General features: G+C 36.3%; 1 pseudogene; it reads right to left on the minus strand.

The window, feature by feature from the left end:
* Positions 1-8,579: 8,579 nt before the first annotated feature.
* The window catches only part of LOC122816240, a 43,370-nt pseudogene continuing 33,309 nt past the window's right edge, over positions 8,580-18,640 (minus strand).

Genomic DNA, 18,640 nt, shown 5'->3' on the forward strand with positions numbered 1-18,640 from the left:
AAGTTTTATCAGTTTGCTCATTATATGGGTAACTTTCTGCATTTTGCGTTTTTCATAAAGCACTTGGCACTAACAGTGTATGAACAACTGTTCTTGAGTTTTTAGGCTGGGTATTTGGATGTAGGTTTCCCTTCATGTTAAGCTCATTTTGGTGTTGAGAGTTGTTTGTGCCAACCCAAAATACATTGTAGCCTGCTTCCAGTCCTGCTTTCCATATTCCATGTCCAGAATCTCTGACCTACTAATTTAACCCATTTTAAGTAGATGTATAATACATAGCTGGTTGTGAGGCATAGAAGGCTAATGACTACAAACGAGAATGTTTGACTATTGGTCCAGGGAAGAAGAGGAAAGATGGCACTTAACCTGTTTACCTTGTGTGTGTGTGTGTGTGTGTGTGTGTGTGTGTGTGTGTGTGTGTGTGTGTGTGTGTGTGTGTGTGCACGTGAGTGCATGCATGCGTGAGGGGGGTGAGAGTGGTAGGTACACATGCCTCTGGGACAGAAGTCTGTCAATGTATCCCCAGTGGAGAGTGGGAACTTGTGGGGATGAAACAGACTGTAACGAAACCAATGCTATCTGAGGGGGTTACCTCATCAGTTTGAGGAAATACCACTCTCTTGCTCTTCCCAATACACAGTTACTCATGGGAGTCATGCAGAGGTTTGTACTTGGGGAAGCTTAAAGATAAACCATCCCTGTGGCAACTGAGATGATACCCTGATACCCTTTCCATGCTCTGTCTTTTACTTATCCTTGACATATAATGCCACTAAAAGACCTGTCATTCATTAAAATGGTCCATAGGTATAGCTAGAATACGTTGGCATGTCTGTCATGTAATAAGATGGCCTATATGAAGAGCTTAGGTAACCCTAGGAGAAAGAGTACTTCTGTAAACAGAGAATGAAGGCTGGAATCAACAGAGACAGTTACCTGTCATTGTGGAAGGGCTACATAAAGATGCAGGCAGCTACAGAGGTGGAGTGTGATATCCAGGCAAGGGCCTGCTGAAAAGATGAATTCCACAGTCATAAAAAAGAGAGAAGGTTCATCCCAGGATGTGCCTGAAACACCAAAAGAAAGAAAAAAGTGAGACCAAAGATCCTGAAGAAGATAGCCTAAAGAAAGATCAAAGACAGGCAAGGAGTGTCAGTACACTTGGTATGAATAAGCCTGATGAGAACTCTGAGTTATGGAATTTAAATTCTGTCATTAAAATTTGAGAATTCTGTATCTGAAATTTAACAATGAATTATCAAACTTGTATATTGATATGATAAAGTTAGTTTAGTTAGGGAAGATTAAGTTTATAACTATAGCCTTTTGTGCTTTATGGAAGTCAAAGATTGATCATATATGTAAAGTGAAGTGAAATGCAAATAATGAAAGGTGGAAAATGTTGAAGCGGCCTCACAATAATACCCCCTTAGTGGGGAATGAATAGGTATATATATCCAATTGCTATGAGACTTGACAGATGTAAGAAGCTATATACTGCAAAAATCTGTATTATTTATAATACTTTATATTCAGTTATTAGACATCTAACACGAGGCTTGTGAATTAGGCAGTTACTGGTCTTAACTGCATTGTACCTGTATGTGTACAGAAGTGCCAATAAACCTCCTTTGCAAATTGCCATGCTGTTTACTGCTTAACACTAACATTAATATTGTATCTGAGGTACGTATTCTTATTGTCTGGGGAAGTATCACTGAACGAAAAAGCACATTGAATTAGCTACAACGCCCATTTCTGTTTTCTATGATTTAAATAGTGTTAATCATATGGATACTATGAAACTGTTTATTCTGGGACCATTTTAAAATATGCTGTCAAATAAGTGTGATTAGTAGTGCATTAATGTGTTTTCTTTTACCACACTGGTTTGTGTATAATTATAGTTCAAAGAGTCTTTAGGTTTATTTATTTATTTATTTATTTAACATTTGTTAACCAGGAAAGTCCGACTTAGAAAGAACAAAGCCAATTTTCAGCCGAGGCCCAGGGAGAAATGCTCCAGGTTGATCCAGAATAAAAACAAAATAGTTTTGCTGTGCAATTTTCATCATTTTCATCACAGTCTAGTTTTATGAAAACCATGATAAAATGTGAAAGGCTGGATTCTTAAGCTCTTCTGATAGGCAGGGAGGTTATTTATGTATTTATTTATTTATTTAATGTTAGTAGTGATATTATGATGGGACTAGAGGGTCTTTGTAAGTTGGCGTATCTGCAATTATCAGGCCACATTCAGAATTGTAAGTTTACTGCTGATAATATCATTGATGTTTAGAAACTACCACTCTTTAAGATGTTTGTTTGTGTCTTTCGGCTTTTCCCGGTTAGGGGTCGCCACAGCAGAACTCCGGTCCGCTAATGATTGGCAGTAGATTTTTATGTGCCGAGTTGCCAGCCCTGACGCACAACCTTCAACGAAGGTACACCCATTCACGCATGTCTCCACACAGAAGATGCTCTAGCTGAGAATCGAACAGGACGTCTTACTGTGAGGCAACAACGCTACCGCAGCACCACCACCGCAGTTTAAACTGCCACTCTTTAAGATATTTGTTGCAAAACTGCACTCATTAGCACCATAATATAACCATTGAGAATAATGCAGTGAGAAAATGAGGAACATGCATGCTAATTACTGGCTGCTCCAGACAGACAGAGTAATGTTATCATTTACAAAACATTACTATACACTATAAAATAATACCACTCTGATTCATCCCTGAAATATGGGACCGCTCATAATTTGGTATTGTTACCAGGCTATCATTCATAAATAATGAATGAATTAATTAATTAATAAGTGGATAAATAAATGAATAAACAGTTTATTTCTGAAATAAAGGAGCATAAATGAATATGTCTTAATAGGCATGTTATTTTCCACTTTGCTGTTTTGGTTCATTTGGTTCTAATTATCTTATTTGTGCAAACTGACTGCCTAGTTTTGCATGAACATTTAATTCGGTATCTCACTTTTAAACATGGCGATATAAACTAACAGTGGAAAGAAGAACCTTATTTCTGATTTAGAAATAATTGTGCATTAAGTACTCACATGTATCTATACACATCTATTTTTGCATGCAGATGACACAAGGGTTCAGTGCTTAAACATTGCTGCCTCACAACAACTGGATCTCTGGTTCATTTTTCAGCTAGGGTGAAAAATGTGTGTGTGCATGCCCTCTCGGGGCCTGTGTGAGTTTTTTTTAGGGTTTTCAGTTTTCTCACATATCACAAATACATGACCTTGGTGAACTGGTAATTGTTTTATATATATAATATCTGCACCATGTGAGTGAGTAAGTGAATGAGTGAGTATGCATGCATCCTGTATGGGACCAGTGCCGTAGCCAGGAATGGTCCTCTACCTTATATCCCATTGATTGCACTGACAGGCCTTTACCCCACCATAACATTGAATAGGATAAGTGGGCATTAAAGAATGAATTTGTGTTCTTGCATGAAATTATTATATGCACGCAGCAATATGAATTAGTACATATTTCATGATTCTGCAAATCTGTTTCTTTCATTGAGAAATTTCACCATGCTCTGATCTGCAAAATTACTAGAACATTCTGCATTTTTAATGAATGATACAAGATGCTGTTTATCTTGTACACATTATTTTCTTTGTTTTTAAACAGATTTTTACGATGCTGATAATGTACTATATTCTAATTACAAATGTTCTAGATCCATACCAGATTAACAAATATAATAGATAAAAAGGCATGACCATGGCTGTGTTAATGCACTAGTTAATCTGTCCTGGGGGGGTGATATCTGACATTGCCCATGTGGCTGATTAACATAACGTTTGGTAATATCTTACTGTTATTGTTATGATTAGGTCTGTAGTTTATTTCACTTTTCTGATCCTGTACTTTAGTAATCATAATAAACTGTAAATATCTACTTAAATAGCCCTTACCTAGTCATTAGGTATGTAGCAGATTGCCATGTCCAGGAGATTGATATGGCAAGTAAAAATGAGCTTTTTATTTATTTATTCATTCATGTATGTATTTAGTTTTATTCATTTGTTAACCTTGTAAACCTACTGAACAAGAGTCCGTTTTCAGAGGCAACCTGGGAGAACTGCCTGGTTAAGTGACTTCCCCAGAGTCACACAGTAGGCAACTGGAGGTGGCAGGAATCAAATTCTTTACCCTTGACTCACAGTAATACAGAAGGAAATTCATTTTTTAATCTTTATATTAAAAGGTTTACATAATAGATCCATGGCATTACAACTACATCAATATTAAATAGTATTACTGCACATAGAGCTTTTGTAAACATAAAACATCCCATAATATAAAGCTTCCTCTTGTGCCTCTGTCTCACATGTACACATGTGCACTTATACTCACACATGCACACACACCCACATACACACCCACACCCACCACACACAGACACACACAGACGCACACACACGCATATACATACACGCACACACACACACACACACACACACACACACACACACACACACACACACACACACACACACACACACACACACACACACACATACACCCACACATACACCCACACATCCACACCCTCACCCCTCACTCACACATACACACACACACACACACACACACACACACACACACACACACACACACACACACACACACACACACACACACTCACCCATACAGACACACACAGACATATAGACACGTGCACACACACATTAAACTTCTATATGCCTAACATACTACAAACCAAGGTACATTCTTTTAATCCTATGTCATGACCATCTAAATTTGAATCCCTCCACTGTCTTTCTAACACTATCCAGGTTTCTCTTACCCACCTGGAATTCAGCCTTTGCTCTTGCCATTTTACAACAAAAGGCTAACTACTGATCTTGCAGTACTAAATCAGAGTTGGGCAGCTCAGGGTTATGGAGATATTTCACAATACCCTGAAGTCACATCCTATCACCATATTCAGTTTCTTTACTGCCCTCTGTTTAAGATTTATTGTTTTTGGAATAATTTGATTGTAAAATCTGCTTCTTGAAGATATCATGTATACTATATGCTTAGCAAAAATGTAGTCTCAGTGTTTGAATGTGGATTAATGTTGCTATGTAGTCTTGTTAATTAAAAACTGTACTATCCTACTCTCCTATTACTAGCTTATTTACAATACTCACCCACATATGTTTTTTTTATATATATATATATATATATATATATATATATATATATATATATATGTGTGTGTGTGTGTGTGTGTGTGTGTGTGTGTGTGTGTGTGTGTGTGTGTGTGTGTGTAATATATAGATAGATATACAGATTTAGATACAGTATCTCTCTCATATATATATATATATATATATATATATATATATATATATATATATGTGTGTGTGTGTGTGTGTAATATATAGATAGATGTACAGATCTAGATACAGTATATCTCTCTCATATATATATATATATATATATATATATATATATATATATATATATATGTATATATGTGTGTGTATATGTATATAGATAGACAGATAATGGGGGAACTTAATATTGTTGACTCAGACTGTATAGTTGGTCAACATATGTTTAGTTGACAAACAGATGGTTGACAGGTGTGTGAGACTGCATAATAGTCTGGGTAGGGAAATATGCCCTTTCCCTGATATTGTGAGATCTGTGAGTTAGCATATAAAAATAGTAGGAGGTGTGTGAACTTGCCTCTCTGCAAAAACATTGTTTTTTACTTAATTTCTCTTTTCTACTTTTTAATATGCCTAGGCTGTTGCTCAGCACATGCACAATAGTATATAGGTGTCTTCTGATCAAAATTGTAAATGTCAGTATCTGGGTCATTTGATGAAAATCAGTAGACCCTATATATATATTTACAGACTGATCAAAAGGTGGTGTTACTACAGCAACCCCTACTTGCACTGGCTAGTATGCTTGCCAGCCCTTAGGTTCATAGATTCATAGGTATATACTAAACTTACATCCACCAGACGTGCAATAAAACCCAGTTGTGTCCCTATGTATCATGGGCATTTATTAGGAAGTGGTATGTAAGTTAGGAAGCTTCTAGAAATTATGTCTGGGGGGCAGTAAATTAGTTTGAGCACTACTGTCTGTCTCTGAATTTCTGATTTCTCATCAGTTGGTTATTACCCTTAAATAGGATTAGGGATGGAGTCTTCTTCCATGGACAGGACACTTTTCCAGAGCATGGGCATCCTCTGAGATACATATCTGTCTCACCAACATGTTTCAATTATGTCACAAGAAAATTTAAATTCTTGGATTTTGTGTTTCTGATGCTGTCCATTTTGTGGATGTGCAAAAGGTCCACCAGTGGTAGATCTGATGATGCCTTTTATGCCAGTCATAGATCACCTGATCAAGTATAGAGATAGGGTTTTAAGGTGATGTATAAAGGAGAATGTGTTTGTAGCCTGTATCCTCTTGGTAAGGAACCTTTGTGGGTGTTCCAACTGTTGCATATGTCTGGTCAGGTACATGGCAAAGGGAGCATTATTCTCAATGATGGGTCTGATAATGGCCAAAAAGTGGCACCATGAATTTCTAGGACCTGGATGCCATGCCCGTGCTTATACATTGGGTGACATAGAACAATAATTTTCAAGTGGTGTTCCACAAGAGGTCGACAGCTGTGCCGCAAGACTTTTTTAAAACAAATTCATTAAAGACTTCTTTAAAGAAATATGATGCAAAAGAAGTCTATGATTCAATTTTTATACCATTTTATATGATTTATATAACATTATTTTAATAATATACATATACTATATGTGAAATATAAACCAATGAATGTATAATTTCATGCATTTATAATCAATTTACATGTCTCAACTTGTCAGAAATTTCTATAGTAAAATTATTTTGTGTAATCAATTTATATGAACATTGGCTTCAATAATATACATATTATGTTTGTACTGCATACACACTGTGCTGTGTATTCCATGAATGCATCTTATTGTCGAGCACATCGAGTGTCCCTATTTATCCCCACTACGCCAAGGCAAAATTTGATCATGCATACACATGTATACAGGTATAGGCACCTGATACACTTTACTACTATGTAATTGGAAGATGTGCATACTTTTCATTGGACCACATCCTAAGAAGGGTTGCGAGTTTTTCTAAACATAGTAGCATTATCAGTGCCAAGATTTAATGCATATCCAAATTTTTCAGTTTGTATGCGTAGAAATGTATGGATGGTGAACAATTTAAATTATGTAAGATTTATTTCATTTCAATGGTTTAGTTTTGAACTTTTGAGAACTGTATTCACAAATAATTTTAGTTTTTTTTTTATTTTTATTCAATAGCATTCAATTTAACATGGACAAGTTTCTAATAAAAAAATGAAAATTAGAAGACACTGTAGAAAGTGATGCTAGTATGTCAAGTGCTGCTTTACCCAGTACATCAGCAGCTGATACCTTAATTGGCACTGGTTCTTCTAAAGCTAAATTAAAAACTATTGTTTGCCATTACAACGAGGATTATTTGCCATTCACCTTTATATCCAGTGAAGAAAATCCACCATGTCCCACATGCGTAATTTGTGATGAAAAATTAGCAAACCTAGCTATTGTTCCTAGTAAATTAAAGACATTTGCAATCTAAACATTTACACTTATGTGAAAAGCCAGTTGAACATTTTAAAAGACTTGTACTGGATAAGACTAATCAAGCAAAAAGATGGACTAAATTTGTAACAATATCAGAAAAAGTGCAAAAATCAAGTTACGTATTTGCAGAAATTTTTGCTAAAAAAATGAAATCTCACACAATTGCAGAATCTGTAATTTTAACAGCATGCTGCAAAATTGTAATTATCATGGTTAGTGAAGAATATGAAAAGGATATTTTAAAAATTCTAATGTCAGATAGCACCATTTGTTGACGAATTCAGAATTTGTCCCAAGATGTTGAGTTGCAAGTTACAGCTCACATTATAGAAGTAGATAGGTTTCCTATTCAGCTGGGTGAATCAAGTGATGTCACTGGGAAATCTCAGATTCTAGAATTCAGTAGATTTATTTATAAAGAAGAGATTGTAGAACAGTTTTTATTTTGCCGACCACTCTCAGAAACGATGAAGGGCCAAGATATTTCTGATGTTGTTGATAATTTGTCTTGGGATTCCTGCATCAGTATTTGTACAAATGGTACCCGCTCTATGTCAGGAAGTGTAAAAGGATTTGTTAGACTGGCTCAAAAAAAGAATCCTAGAATTATTTTTACTCATTGTTTTTTCCATAGAGAAGTACTACCATCAAAATCATTGGTACCTGAGCTAAAAAAAGTATTAGAAGAGACCGTCACTATTGTCAATTATATAAAAAGCAGGCTGTTACAATCGAGATTGCTTGCAGCACTGGGTTCCTCAATTGAAACGTCTCATACACAGTTGTTATTAAATAGAGAAGTTAAGTAGTTATCTCTTGGTTGAGTTCTATCAAGATTTTATTAACTAAAAGAGGAAATTCTAATGTTTTTGACAACTCAACAATTTCAGCTGATTTTCTCAGTGATAAGCTTTGGTGAAATAATGTTGCATTTCTTGCTGATTTGTTTCAATCTTTCAACGCACTTAATAAAAGTATTCAAAGAGATTGTGAAAATATTCTTACTTCCACTGATAAAATTAACTCTTTCAAAGAAAAACTGATGCCTTGGGAAGAAAGAATCAGAAGAGAAAATGCAGTAGAAACGTTTGAGCTAATGAAAAGGTACAAACTAGATAGAAATGTTATAGATCTAATTTTATCCACTTTAAGATTACTTAGTACAAATGTTGAAAAATATTTTCTGTCACTTAATATATCATCCTTGGATTGGATAAGAGATCCATTTGTCTTAAGTGATTGCAAACAGGCAAATTTAACAATTGCATCAGAGGACAAGTTAACAGCAATAAGAAATGACAGAGGATTAACACGTAAACATTCAACAACAGATACTACTTCATTTTGGTTATCTCTTAAAAGTGAATTTCTCAATATTACACAAAAAGCAATAGAAGCACTTCTTCCTTTATCCATGTCATATTTGTGTGAATCAAGCTTTTCCTCAGTAAATAATATTAAGAACAAAAATAGACCGTGGCTGGAAACCCTGGAAGAAGATTTAAGATTATGCCTGCCCAAAATCTGATCTCACACAAAAGACATTCTAAAACAACGTCAAGCTCAGATATCTTATTAAATATTAAATGTAAGTAAATTAGAAGAAAATAATAAATACAAAATGTTTTAATACTTTTGAGCATTATTTTTATTACAAAGTATCATAAATAAATAGTTTCTAAAAGATTTTTTTAAAAAGCCACTTTGGAGCAAAAAGGGTAGGCAATTACTATTATTATTATTATTATTTGTAAATCAATCAAAATTATACCTATTTTTGTCAGATCGGCAAAAAATATATTTTTTGGTGTGCCGCAAAATTTTTGTAATTAGTTTGTGTGTGCCATGAGATGAAAAAGGTTGAAAATCGCTGACATAGAATAATTATCTTTCTACCTTACCCACATGTTGTACAATGGCCAAATCACTGTCCACATATGATCAAAGATCTCTGATTACTAGGTCAACTCTTAGTGATGTCTTGTTGATAGAGTAATTAGGCTGGATGGCAGTTTTCCTGAAAGGCTCTATAATGCATTTCTTGGAATTTAATTTTAATCCATGACTTTGGCACCAGGCATTTGTCTGTGTGACACCTCTTTGTAATATGTTTGTGTCATGGAGGGCATCTATGGTAGCTCTCAATTGTGAACTTGGTCAGCCAAAATGAGTTTATATTAGCCTTCACCACCAAGAAGTAGGTACCAAGTAAGAGCCAAATAGGTAATGTACCTCACTGGTGACCGGTCTTTTAGTGGAGATGATCGCACCAGTCCTGACTTTCTGAGACCTGTCTATGAGTTAACAAGTCACGTAGGGGTTTATGCCTGTTTGGTTAGTTTGTCAACTATATCTGAGAGAGGTATTGTATTGAACACCTTAGACAGGTCCAGGAAGGTGGTATGCACTGTTTTCCCCTCATCCATTGCCTTGATGGCCTTATTAAAGAAGTCCACCAGGTTTAGTGGGCATAGTTTCCTGTTTAGTTGAATTAGAGAGTTCCTACCATTAGTTGCTGCTCCTGATTTTAGCTATAACTCTTTTCCTTTTGTTACATACCCTGTTAAGGTTAGGATTCCATCAGTGTGATTTGTTTTTAGAATTTGTTTTGGACTTACTTCTAGTAGGTACAGCAGCCTCTATACAGCTATTTAAGTGGTCGTACAGGGTCTCTGTGAACAATTCTGCATAGGTTGTTGTGAACTCGGAGTTGTGAGGTGTGTTGGATTTTGACGAACGATCGCTTAATAGGATGTAGTTTGCTTTGGAATGGTTTCTAACTGCTGGAGTGTTTTCTGGGGTTACCAAGTTGATTTTTGCTTTAAAGGAGACAGCTTTGTGGTTCACCCTAATCAGTGAGGGCCTGACACTGGAGGTGGTGGTTGGAGTAACAGTCTCCTATATTGGTGAGTACCAGGATAAGTATGTTTGAACCTCTGGTGAGTGTGCATATGATTTTGTCAAGGTTATTTGCATTAATAAAGTCCAGGAATCACTGTGCCTGTGAGCATGAGGCAGTGTATGTTTCCCAGTTAACAAAGGGGTAGTTAAGTGTCCCATGAAAAGGGCATTTATTTTAATGGTGAGTGTCTCCAGTAGGTCTAAGTACAAGTTATGGAACTTTAGGGGCATGAATGATCACCTATAGCTTGCTAGGATATGGTATGGGGTATTGTTTATGGTGATTTGCATGTGGATACATTGCAAGGCATCATCCTTTTTATCTAACCTGTAGTTATACATGCTGCTAATACAGACTGAGACCCCTTCATCATTTGTCCCTGTCTGTGCTGCTGATGGTCTAAATGTGTGGAAGGTACTGAAGCCTTGCACTGCCAGAGTACTTTCTGCAGATTTAAACCTTGTCTATATTTTCCAGAGTGAGGAAGGCTTGTAGGGTGAGGATTTTCTTGTTTAGGCTCCTTGTATTAACAGTATTACCTTTAAGTTTCTTTCAGTTTCAATTGCTATGTCACTTGGTTTGACAATTTAGCATTTCCTAAAAAAGGCTGTAAGGGGCTGGATAAAGTTTCAGCCGTTATTCAGAAGCCTAGGAGAGACAGATGCAGACCAGCCCTTGCAAAGCAATGTGGCTTGTTAACCATGTCCTCCCATACTGACAAATATTGAGGATCCCTGGAAAGATACCAGAAACTATGTCAATTATTGAAGTCAATCATCTTTTGTTCATACTGTGGCATCATCCTGGTAAAGATAGAATGCTGCTCAATGCAAGGCACATACTTACCGGAGATGCATATTCAGAGAGATCAACAATGTCTCTTCATATAGTCCACAGAAGTATGTCTCAGGTCATTATCACCCACATGAACTATGATAGAATTATACCGGTACCTGTGGAGTAGTGACTTGAGTGTGTGTGTACCTTGGCATAAAATGGCTCCAGATAACAGCTAACCATTATCTTCTCAATGTTCAGTCTGGTGAATGGGGCACTGGTGTGTCATACAATGGAGCTCAACGTGACAAGACTCCTGGGTAATGCATTTCCTTGCCTTATGGACTTTGCTACTGGGGCTTCATTTTGGGTAGGCATATGTTCGTAGGTTCATAGGTTCATAGATGTTTACTAGACTAATGACTACAAGGGCCTTTTTAAGCCTAGTCATGCATCCCAAATCTCTGACAAGTTCTGTTACCTTTGATAAGTGTAAGCAGGGATGTGGGAGATAAAACATTTACAGGTTGCCTGTGTCCATTAGAGACATAGGTGCCAAACCAGAGATGAATTTCCTGTTCCACATCCAATTGTCCAAGTTACACTTGAATTGGTTTGGGGAGGAACTCTGCTTCATGTGGATGGGAGCCTGTTCCACTGTGGTATTTGATGTTAATTTAGGTGAGTGCTTTAGAGACTGCTGAGGATATGCATTGCTGTTTATAGGCTTCAGTGGTCTTTGAGGTTTGGGAAGATTTCTTTTAGTGCCTCAGCATAAGTTGTTCTATGTGTGTGGTGGACACTATGTGTGGTGAATGTAGTGTATGTGTGTTCTTGACAATCTTGTCTGCATGCAAGACTTTTATATCCAGTGAAATTGTGCGTGCGCATCACTTCCATAACGTGTTTTTTTCTTCATGGATTAAATGGCTGCCTGTGAACATGAGCTGGCTTTGGAAACATCCCCACGTTGTCCAGACCTGTGTTTGGGTGGACTGGGTTATACAGAGGTCTCCTTGGGTCGTCTCTGTGGTTTACCACAAGACTAGGCTAGATTGTACTAAGATTTTATAGTAGTGCTATTTAATGCATAAACAAGCTGCTCTAAGCTTGTCTGCATGCAATGGCTCTGTTTTAGCCGCACTAAGTTATAGGTTTCAGCTCTAAGGGTACTTTTATAGATAAAATATATTTTCTGGCAGTTTTTGTGTCTGTACAGGGCACTACTGACTTACTGATGTAAAAACACTAAGAAATATTGCTTGTGAATGTAATACTTCTACAAAACAAATTAAACAAACTACCTTGATAAAGCAATTTCAGGTATTAGGGATATTTAGAATAATTTTCAGGCCAAATCAGCAAGTAAAGCAAAAATAAAACAGCAGCACTCTAAACAGTTAACTATAGTGCAAAACAATAAAATAAATCTGATATCTGCCAAAGGTGGAGCAGGATTAACTCAAGGCCCCCTAAGAGTGAGGGCACCAAGCAGTTGGGTGCCCTGAAAACTGAGGAGAAGACAATTTGTAATAATGGAGGTTTTTTCAACTGCAATACTGGTTTGCTGTGTGAGCATTAAATATTATACATGTATGGACAACAATGGGTGGGAAAGTACTCAAATAAGTTACACAGTAAACAATAGTAATAAAAGAGAGGAAGAAGAACTTTTGGAAGTCAGATTACCATAAGGAGCGAAAGTCAGAAGCACAGCTTTTTAAAATGTCAACAAGATAAGGAAGGGAGGATTATGAAAAATTTCAAACTACAGCTCTAGTTAAATGGTAAACATTTCAGAATGTTTTAGCTTAATGTTTCAGTAGGGTGCTGAGGCAGACTAAAAGACCACAGGAAAAACAGTAGCAATGTACATAGAAAGGTACTTGAATGCAACTTTAAGCAGGTATGTAAATTTATAAGAAGTACTGAAGCACAAATCCCACAGAATTCACAATACTGCCACTACTGCAGTCCTACCACAAACTAAGACACCAGAGTACTCAATGCAACTTTAAGCAGGTATCTACAGCTATAACAAGTACTGAAACACAAATCCTGGAGCAGAATTCACACAGGTACACACAGATAATACTGCAATACTACCACAGACGAAGGCACCAGACTACTGGAATGCAACTTTAAGCAGGTATATACAACTATAAAAGTACTGAAGCACAAATCCTGGAGCAGAATTCACAGTACTACCACTACTGCAATCCCACCACAGAATAAGGAAGCATACTACTGGAATGCATCTTTACATTGTGCCTGCTATGAGAAAATTAATATGTGAGCATGACCAGAAGTCCTATTTAGTGGATTTGAGCTCTATATCACTACAGAGAAATGGAAATAAGCATACTGGGCAAAAATTCTGTTATCTCAGCTGACAGAAGATGGGACGTAGATGTATATAGATATGGAAGAAACGTAATAAATGGATTATGACAAACTTAGTAACATGGTGACAGTACTGGTATAATTCCTGAAGTACAAGCAATAAAGTTTTGTAACTGGACTTTCAATGTGGATAAACCAGTAAGGGCAGAGATCCATGGATTAAATCATATTTCAAAGCATTGACTTGAATCAGAAATCAAAAAATTAATAACACAATGTTTAAAACTGAATTGCATGTGTTTAAGTCTAAAACTGCAATAAGAAATTAACCATTTTCTGTGAAGCAAAAAACAGCAAGTAATATGTTAATTTATTACCAAATGGGGAGGGAGAATCATATACACTTCAGTTTTCACATTTCTACCAATAGTATTCTCTTTAGTGTTAGTATCCTAAAATTGGACATTTTTGAGAATGTCTAAGTTAATACTGCCAATATTTAAAAGGGGATCCCTGGTTTAGGGCCTTTCCCCTAATTATTTTTGCTTTATCATATAATTCCATATATGCTTACTTGCTCTTTCTGTTCTTTTTTTTAGTAGATGTTTTTTGCTATATATGATTATTTGTTTCTTTCTGTATTTTTAGTAGTTGGTTATACCTCTGTTTCTTTTTTTTTCCACATTTCTTATTTTCAGTCTTTTGTATACTATATTTTGCTTGTATTTTGTTGTTGGTTGCTATTTGCATTCCTTAATTCTGTTTGCTACTTTGGTTTATATTTTAATAAATCATAATTTCAGAAGAGAAAAACAGACAGCCACATTTTGTACTACTACTACTTAAGAGAAAACTGCTAGTAGAAATGTGAAAAACTGAAATGCATAGTTTAAATGAAGTTGTTCTTATGTAGTTTGATAAAGCACCACGTATAGTAACTGAGCCAGTATTATTTTATTCTATTATAACCAAGCTAGTGAAGTGTACTATATTTTTGGAAGGAAGGGAGATATAGGGTCTTCTAGATTCTGAATGTACTAAAAGCAAACTAAGCAGGAAAATGTACAGTACTGAGCTTGTTTCTGCTACTATTAACCAAAAAAAAAATCTGATTAAGGCAAGTTCTCCATAACATGTCTGTAGGGTAAAGAAAAAGTAAAACCCACTATAACTTTTGCCCTGAGATGCCTTTTGCAGTGGAAGAACAGCATAGAGAAGCAAAATAACATAAAAGGCTGGTGTCCAGTCATACTCAGATAGAGGGAGAGTGACAGAAAAGAAAACAGAACACTCAGGATGCCAGTGATAATAGCAAATAAAGTAGTTCATAAGGTGCATTTTGTTTAGAATTTCCCTTTGCATGGGAAGGCATAGAAGAGGCTGCCTTGCCAGTTGTTTCAGGCAGAAGCTACACCTTCCACCTTGATAGCTACTGATGAAAGTAACCTTAAGTTAGTGGAGTTATGGAAAGTTGCATACATGCACAGTAGGGGAACAAATAAGAACCGTGTTCCAGCCTTCGGATGAGACATTAAACCGAGTTCCAATCTGCTTGAGTAGGTGGTAGCTCAAATGGCCTTGTCAACAAAGAATAAATACAAATAAAATAGCCAAGGCTGTAGGAGAAGCAGGTAAAAAGGATATTCCAATTCCTTCTTAATCATATTTTGAGTTAAAATATTACCTCTTATATAGAGTAAGTAAAGAAAGAGAAGTGATTTTATGCCAGTTCCTAGTAAGAGAATATTATAGGAAACCAGTAATTAGGCTAGCCCATAGTCAAGATCTCCATTGCTTCACACTGTCTCGCTATGTTAAAGGAGTATAACATAGCGAGACAGCTTTAAAAAAAACTTCTCCGTTGCTTTTTTTTAAAGCTGTCTTGCTATGTTAAACTCCTTTAACATAACGAGACAGTTTATAAAAAGCAACGGAGATCTTGCTTTCTCCGTTGCTTTTTTCAAAACTGTCTTGCTATGTTAAATGGGTTTAACATAGCGAGACAGCTTTAAAAAAAACAACAGTTGCTTTTTTTAAAGCTGTCTCGCTATGTTAAGCCCATTTCACATAGCGAAACAGTTTGTAAAAAGCAGCGGAGATTTTGATTTCTCCATTGCTTTTGCCCACAGCTCTGATGTACTGCGTAGGCATACGCATGCGCAGTACATCAGAACTGCCGCAGAATACCAGACAGCTGCAGAAGGGCAGCAAGGAGGCATTATACAATGCCATTATTTAAGAAAAGTAATTATTTTTTTTCTTAAATAATGTCATTGTATAATAGCAATAACCCACTTCTGGGTGTGGGCAATGTTGGATTTACCCATGGTTGGCTTTGTTTGGTCACTCGGGCTTCGCCCTCATGACCAAACCACACCAACCGTGGGTAAATCCAGCATTACCCACACCCAGGCGTGGGTTATTGCTATAATAACTAACGTGACTGTTGATGGATGTTTCCCTTGGCAAATGCTTATATACTTATATACTGATATGGATATAATTATGTATGCAAATGTGTGTGTGTGTGTGTGTGTGTGTGTGTGTGTGTGTGTGTGTGTGTGTGTGTGTGTGTGTGTGTGTGTGCGTGCGTGTGTGTGTGTGTGTGTGCATGTGTACGCCTAAGATATATCTCTTTAAGTTTCTCATTTGGCATCCTGTTCAAATCAGGTGACTGAACTACTGTTACAGCTGCTCACTAAATTGTCAAAAGAAACACAAAATAAGCTATTGTGATTGTATTCCTTTACCAGAGAGAGACCTCTACTGCTCTAGTTGGTGGGCCAAACCGAGAAAGGGCAAAACTATTAAAAAGTAAACCACAAAACTTTACATTGGTAAATTCAGTTTATTAATATAAATTATGAACAAGTTTCTGAGTTGTGTCTTTCCTCTTCATGTTTATTATCCAGGTGAAAAAAACATTTGAGCATCTGTAGCTGAATATAATTCTAAGCACATAAAAATGAATGAGATTTCATAAACAATTAGCAATTAACAAGAACTGTCTGATAGAAGCCCATCTTTATGTATAAATACATGGTGTTCAGTTTATGGAATTCTCTGAGTTAAAAAATACAGTAGAGCTGATGTATGGCAGCTTTTTCATGGAAATTAAATGCTGTTAATTTTTGCAGAAATCTTTCTGCAGTGAATCTCAGGATGTATGCTGCAGGACAGCATTTTATTAGCAAATGTATTCTACATACATTTTAATGGAACATAATGAGATGTGTGGATTATTTGTTTTGTGCTGAGCATCATCTCATATTTTCTTTCATTAAACCCTGTTTACAGTCTGTTCTGTAGAAGTAGCAAGCTCTGAGGATCAGTAGTTCAAGGAAGTCACTGAAGAAAACTTCAGTCTGCTTTTAATTTCCTGCTCTTCTTTTGATGATGTTCACTAGCCTAGTAAGACTAACCTGATCAACAAAGGATAGATAAATTAATAAAAAAGAAAGAAAGAAAGAAAGAAAGAAAGAAAGAAAGAAAGAAGGAAAGAAAGAGAATACATTTAATTGTAGTTTTGGTTTACCTAATAGCTGTTATTAAGGGTAGCATCTAACTCATGGGGTATTGCTGCAGTGAGGTGCCAGGCTTTGGGGATGTTCAATTTTGTCTCTACTTTTCTTTCTTTGATGTTACCCAGGTGACAATGAAAGATGCCAAAGAATTAACTGTGGGTATAGTTAACTTTCTATGGTGGAGAGGAAAAACTCCTCTGTATTAGTCAATTCTGTTCTTATGATCCACATTTGATGCACACTTTAAGTGAAGTATCTTAGGTCAAATTACTTTTCAAGAGAAGAAAATTATACAAAGTGGTGCATTAAAGCACAGATCGTTGATAGTTATAATAGAAAAAGCACTAAAGTATATATTTTATGGCTGTAAGCAGAGTGTGGTTACTGCTAGATAGACCAGATATTAGATTCCAGTAATACACCAAAATCACATTTACTAACAAGCAGGAGGTCATTGGATAGAAGACAAAAATTCATGTCAATGTAAACCATTTTGTCTATAACTGGTGTTAAGAGAAAAGTTAGTGATGATGGGTGGTATTTTTTTTTCAGAATGCACAGTGTGAGAGATGGTTGCTTGAAGATAGGAAATTACTAAGGCTCTTTTAAAATAGTTGGAAAGACCCCATACTGAGAACAGACTGAACAGTATGATAAATAAGTAAATCTGGGGGTCTCAAAACAAGATATAACCACCTATGTAGGCCCAGTGTCCATTTCACAGTTTGTACACATATAGACAAACCAAACTACATGATCTCTTCATAGCTGAATTAACTAAACTCAGCATAGCAAAAGTCATTGCAAGGCATCATATAGTCTATAGGGAAGACTGCCTGATCCTGGTAATTTTATGAACAGCAAAATGTATGCAGCTTCTTCACAAGGAAAAGCAGAAAATATTGCGAGTTGTGAGGCAGGCTGAGCTGCATAGATTCTGCTTCACAAAGAAGGGCACTACTGGATGGTTTGATGATACAGTGATCTCACTGGACATGAAAATGTCCTTTTTACATGCAATCTGTGGTATGCCACATAATGAACATACAAATAGGCCAATTGTTGTCTGTTAGTGTCCTGACTGCCACACAAGCCTGTGTAGCTCTCAAAAGGTAAGAAACAATGGATTGTGAGACATCAAAGGCCTTGGGCATGCACAATGGAGAATTTAATCTAGGTCATCAGTTACAAGTGAGCTATAGGTGGCAATCAACAAATCTAGATCAGTATCTGAGTCTCCTGGAGTAGATAGTTCACTGAGATCCATGGATTAAATCATGAACGATGCTGGATAAATCTTTGACCATAACCAATTAGTGAAGCAGGTGATAGTCAAACCATGAAATTGGATCCAGTGCCAGCTGCAAGATGATAATAAAGCCAAATCTGTGAGAACAATGC

The sequence above is a fragment of the Protopterus annectens genome, chromosome 12.part0, assembly GCF_019279795.1.
Source record: "Protopterus annectens isolate FY-2018-M chromosome 12.part0, PAN1.0, whole genome shotgun sequence".
NCBI lineage: Eukaryota > Metazoa > Chordata > Ceratodontiformes > Protopteridae > Protopterus > Protopterus annectens.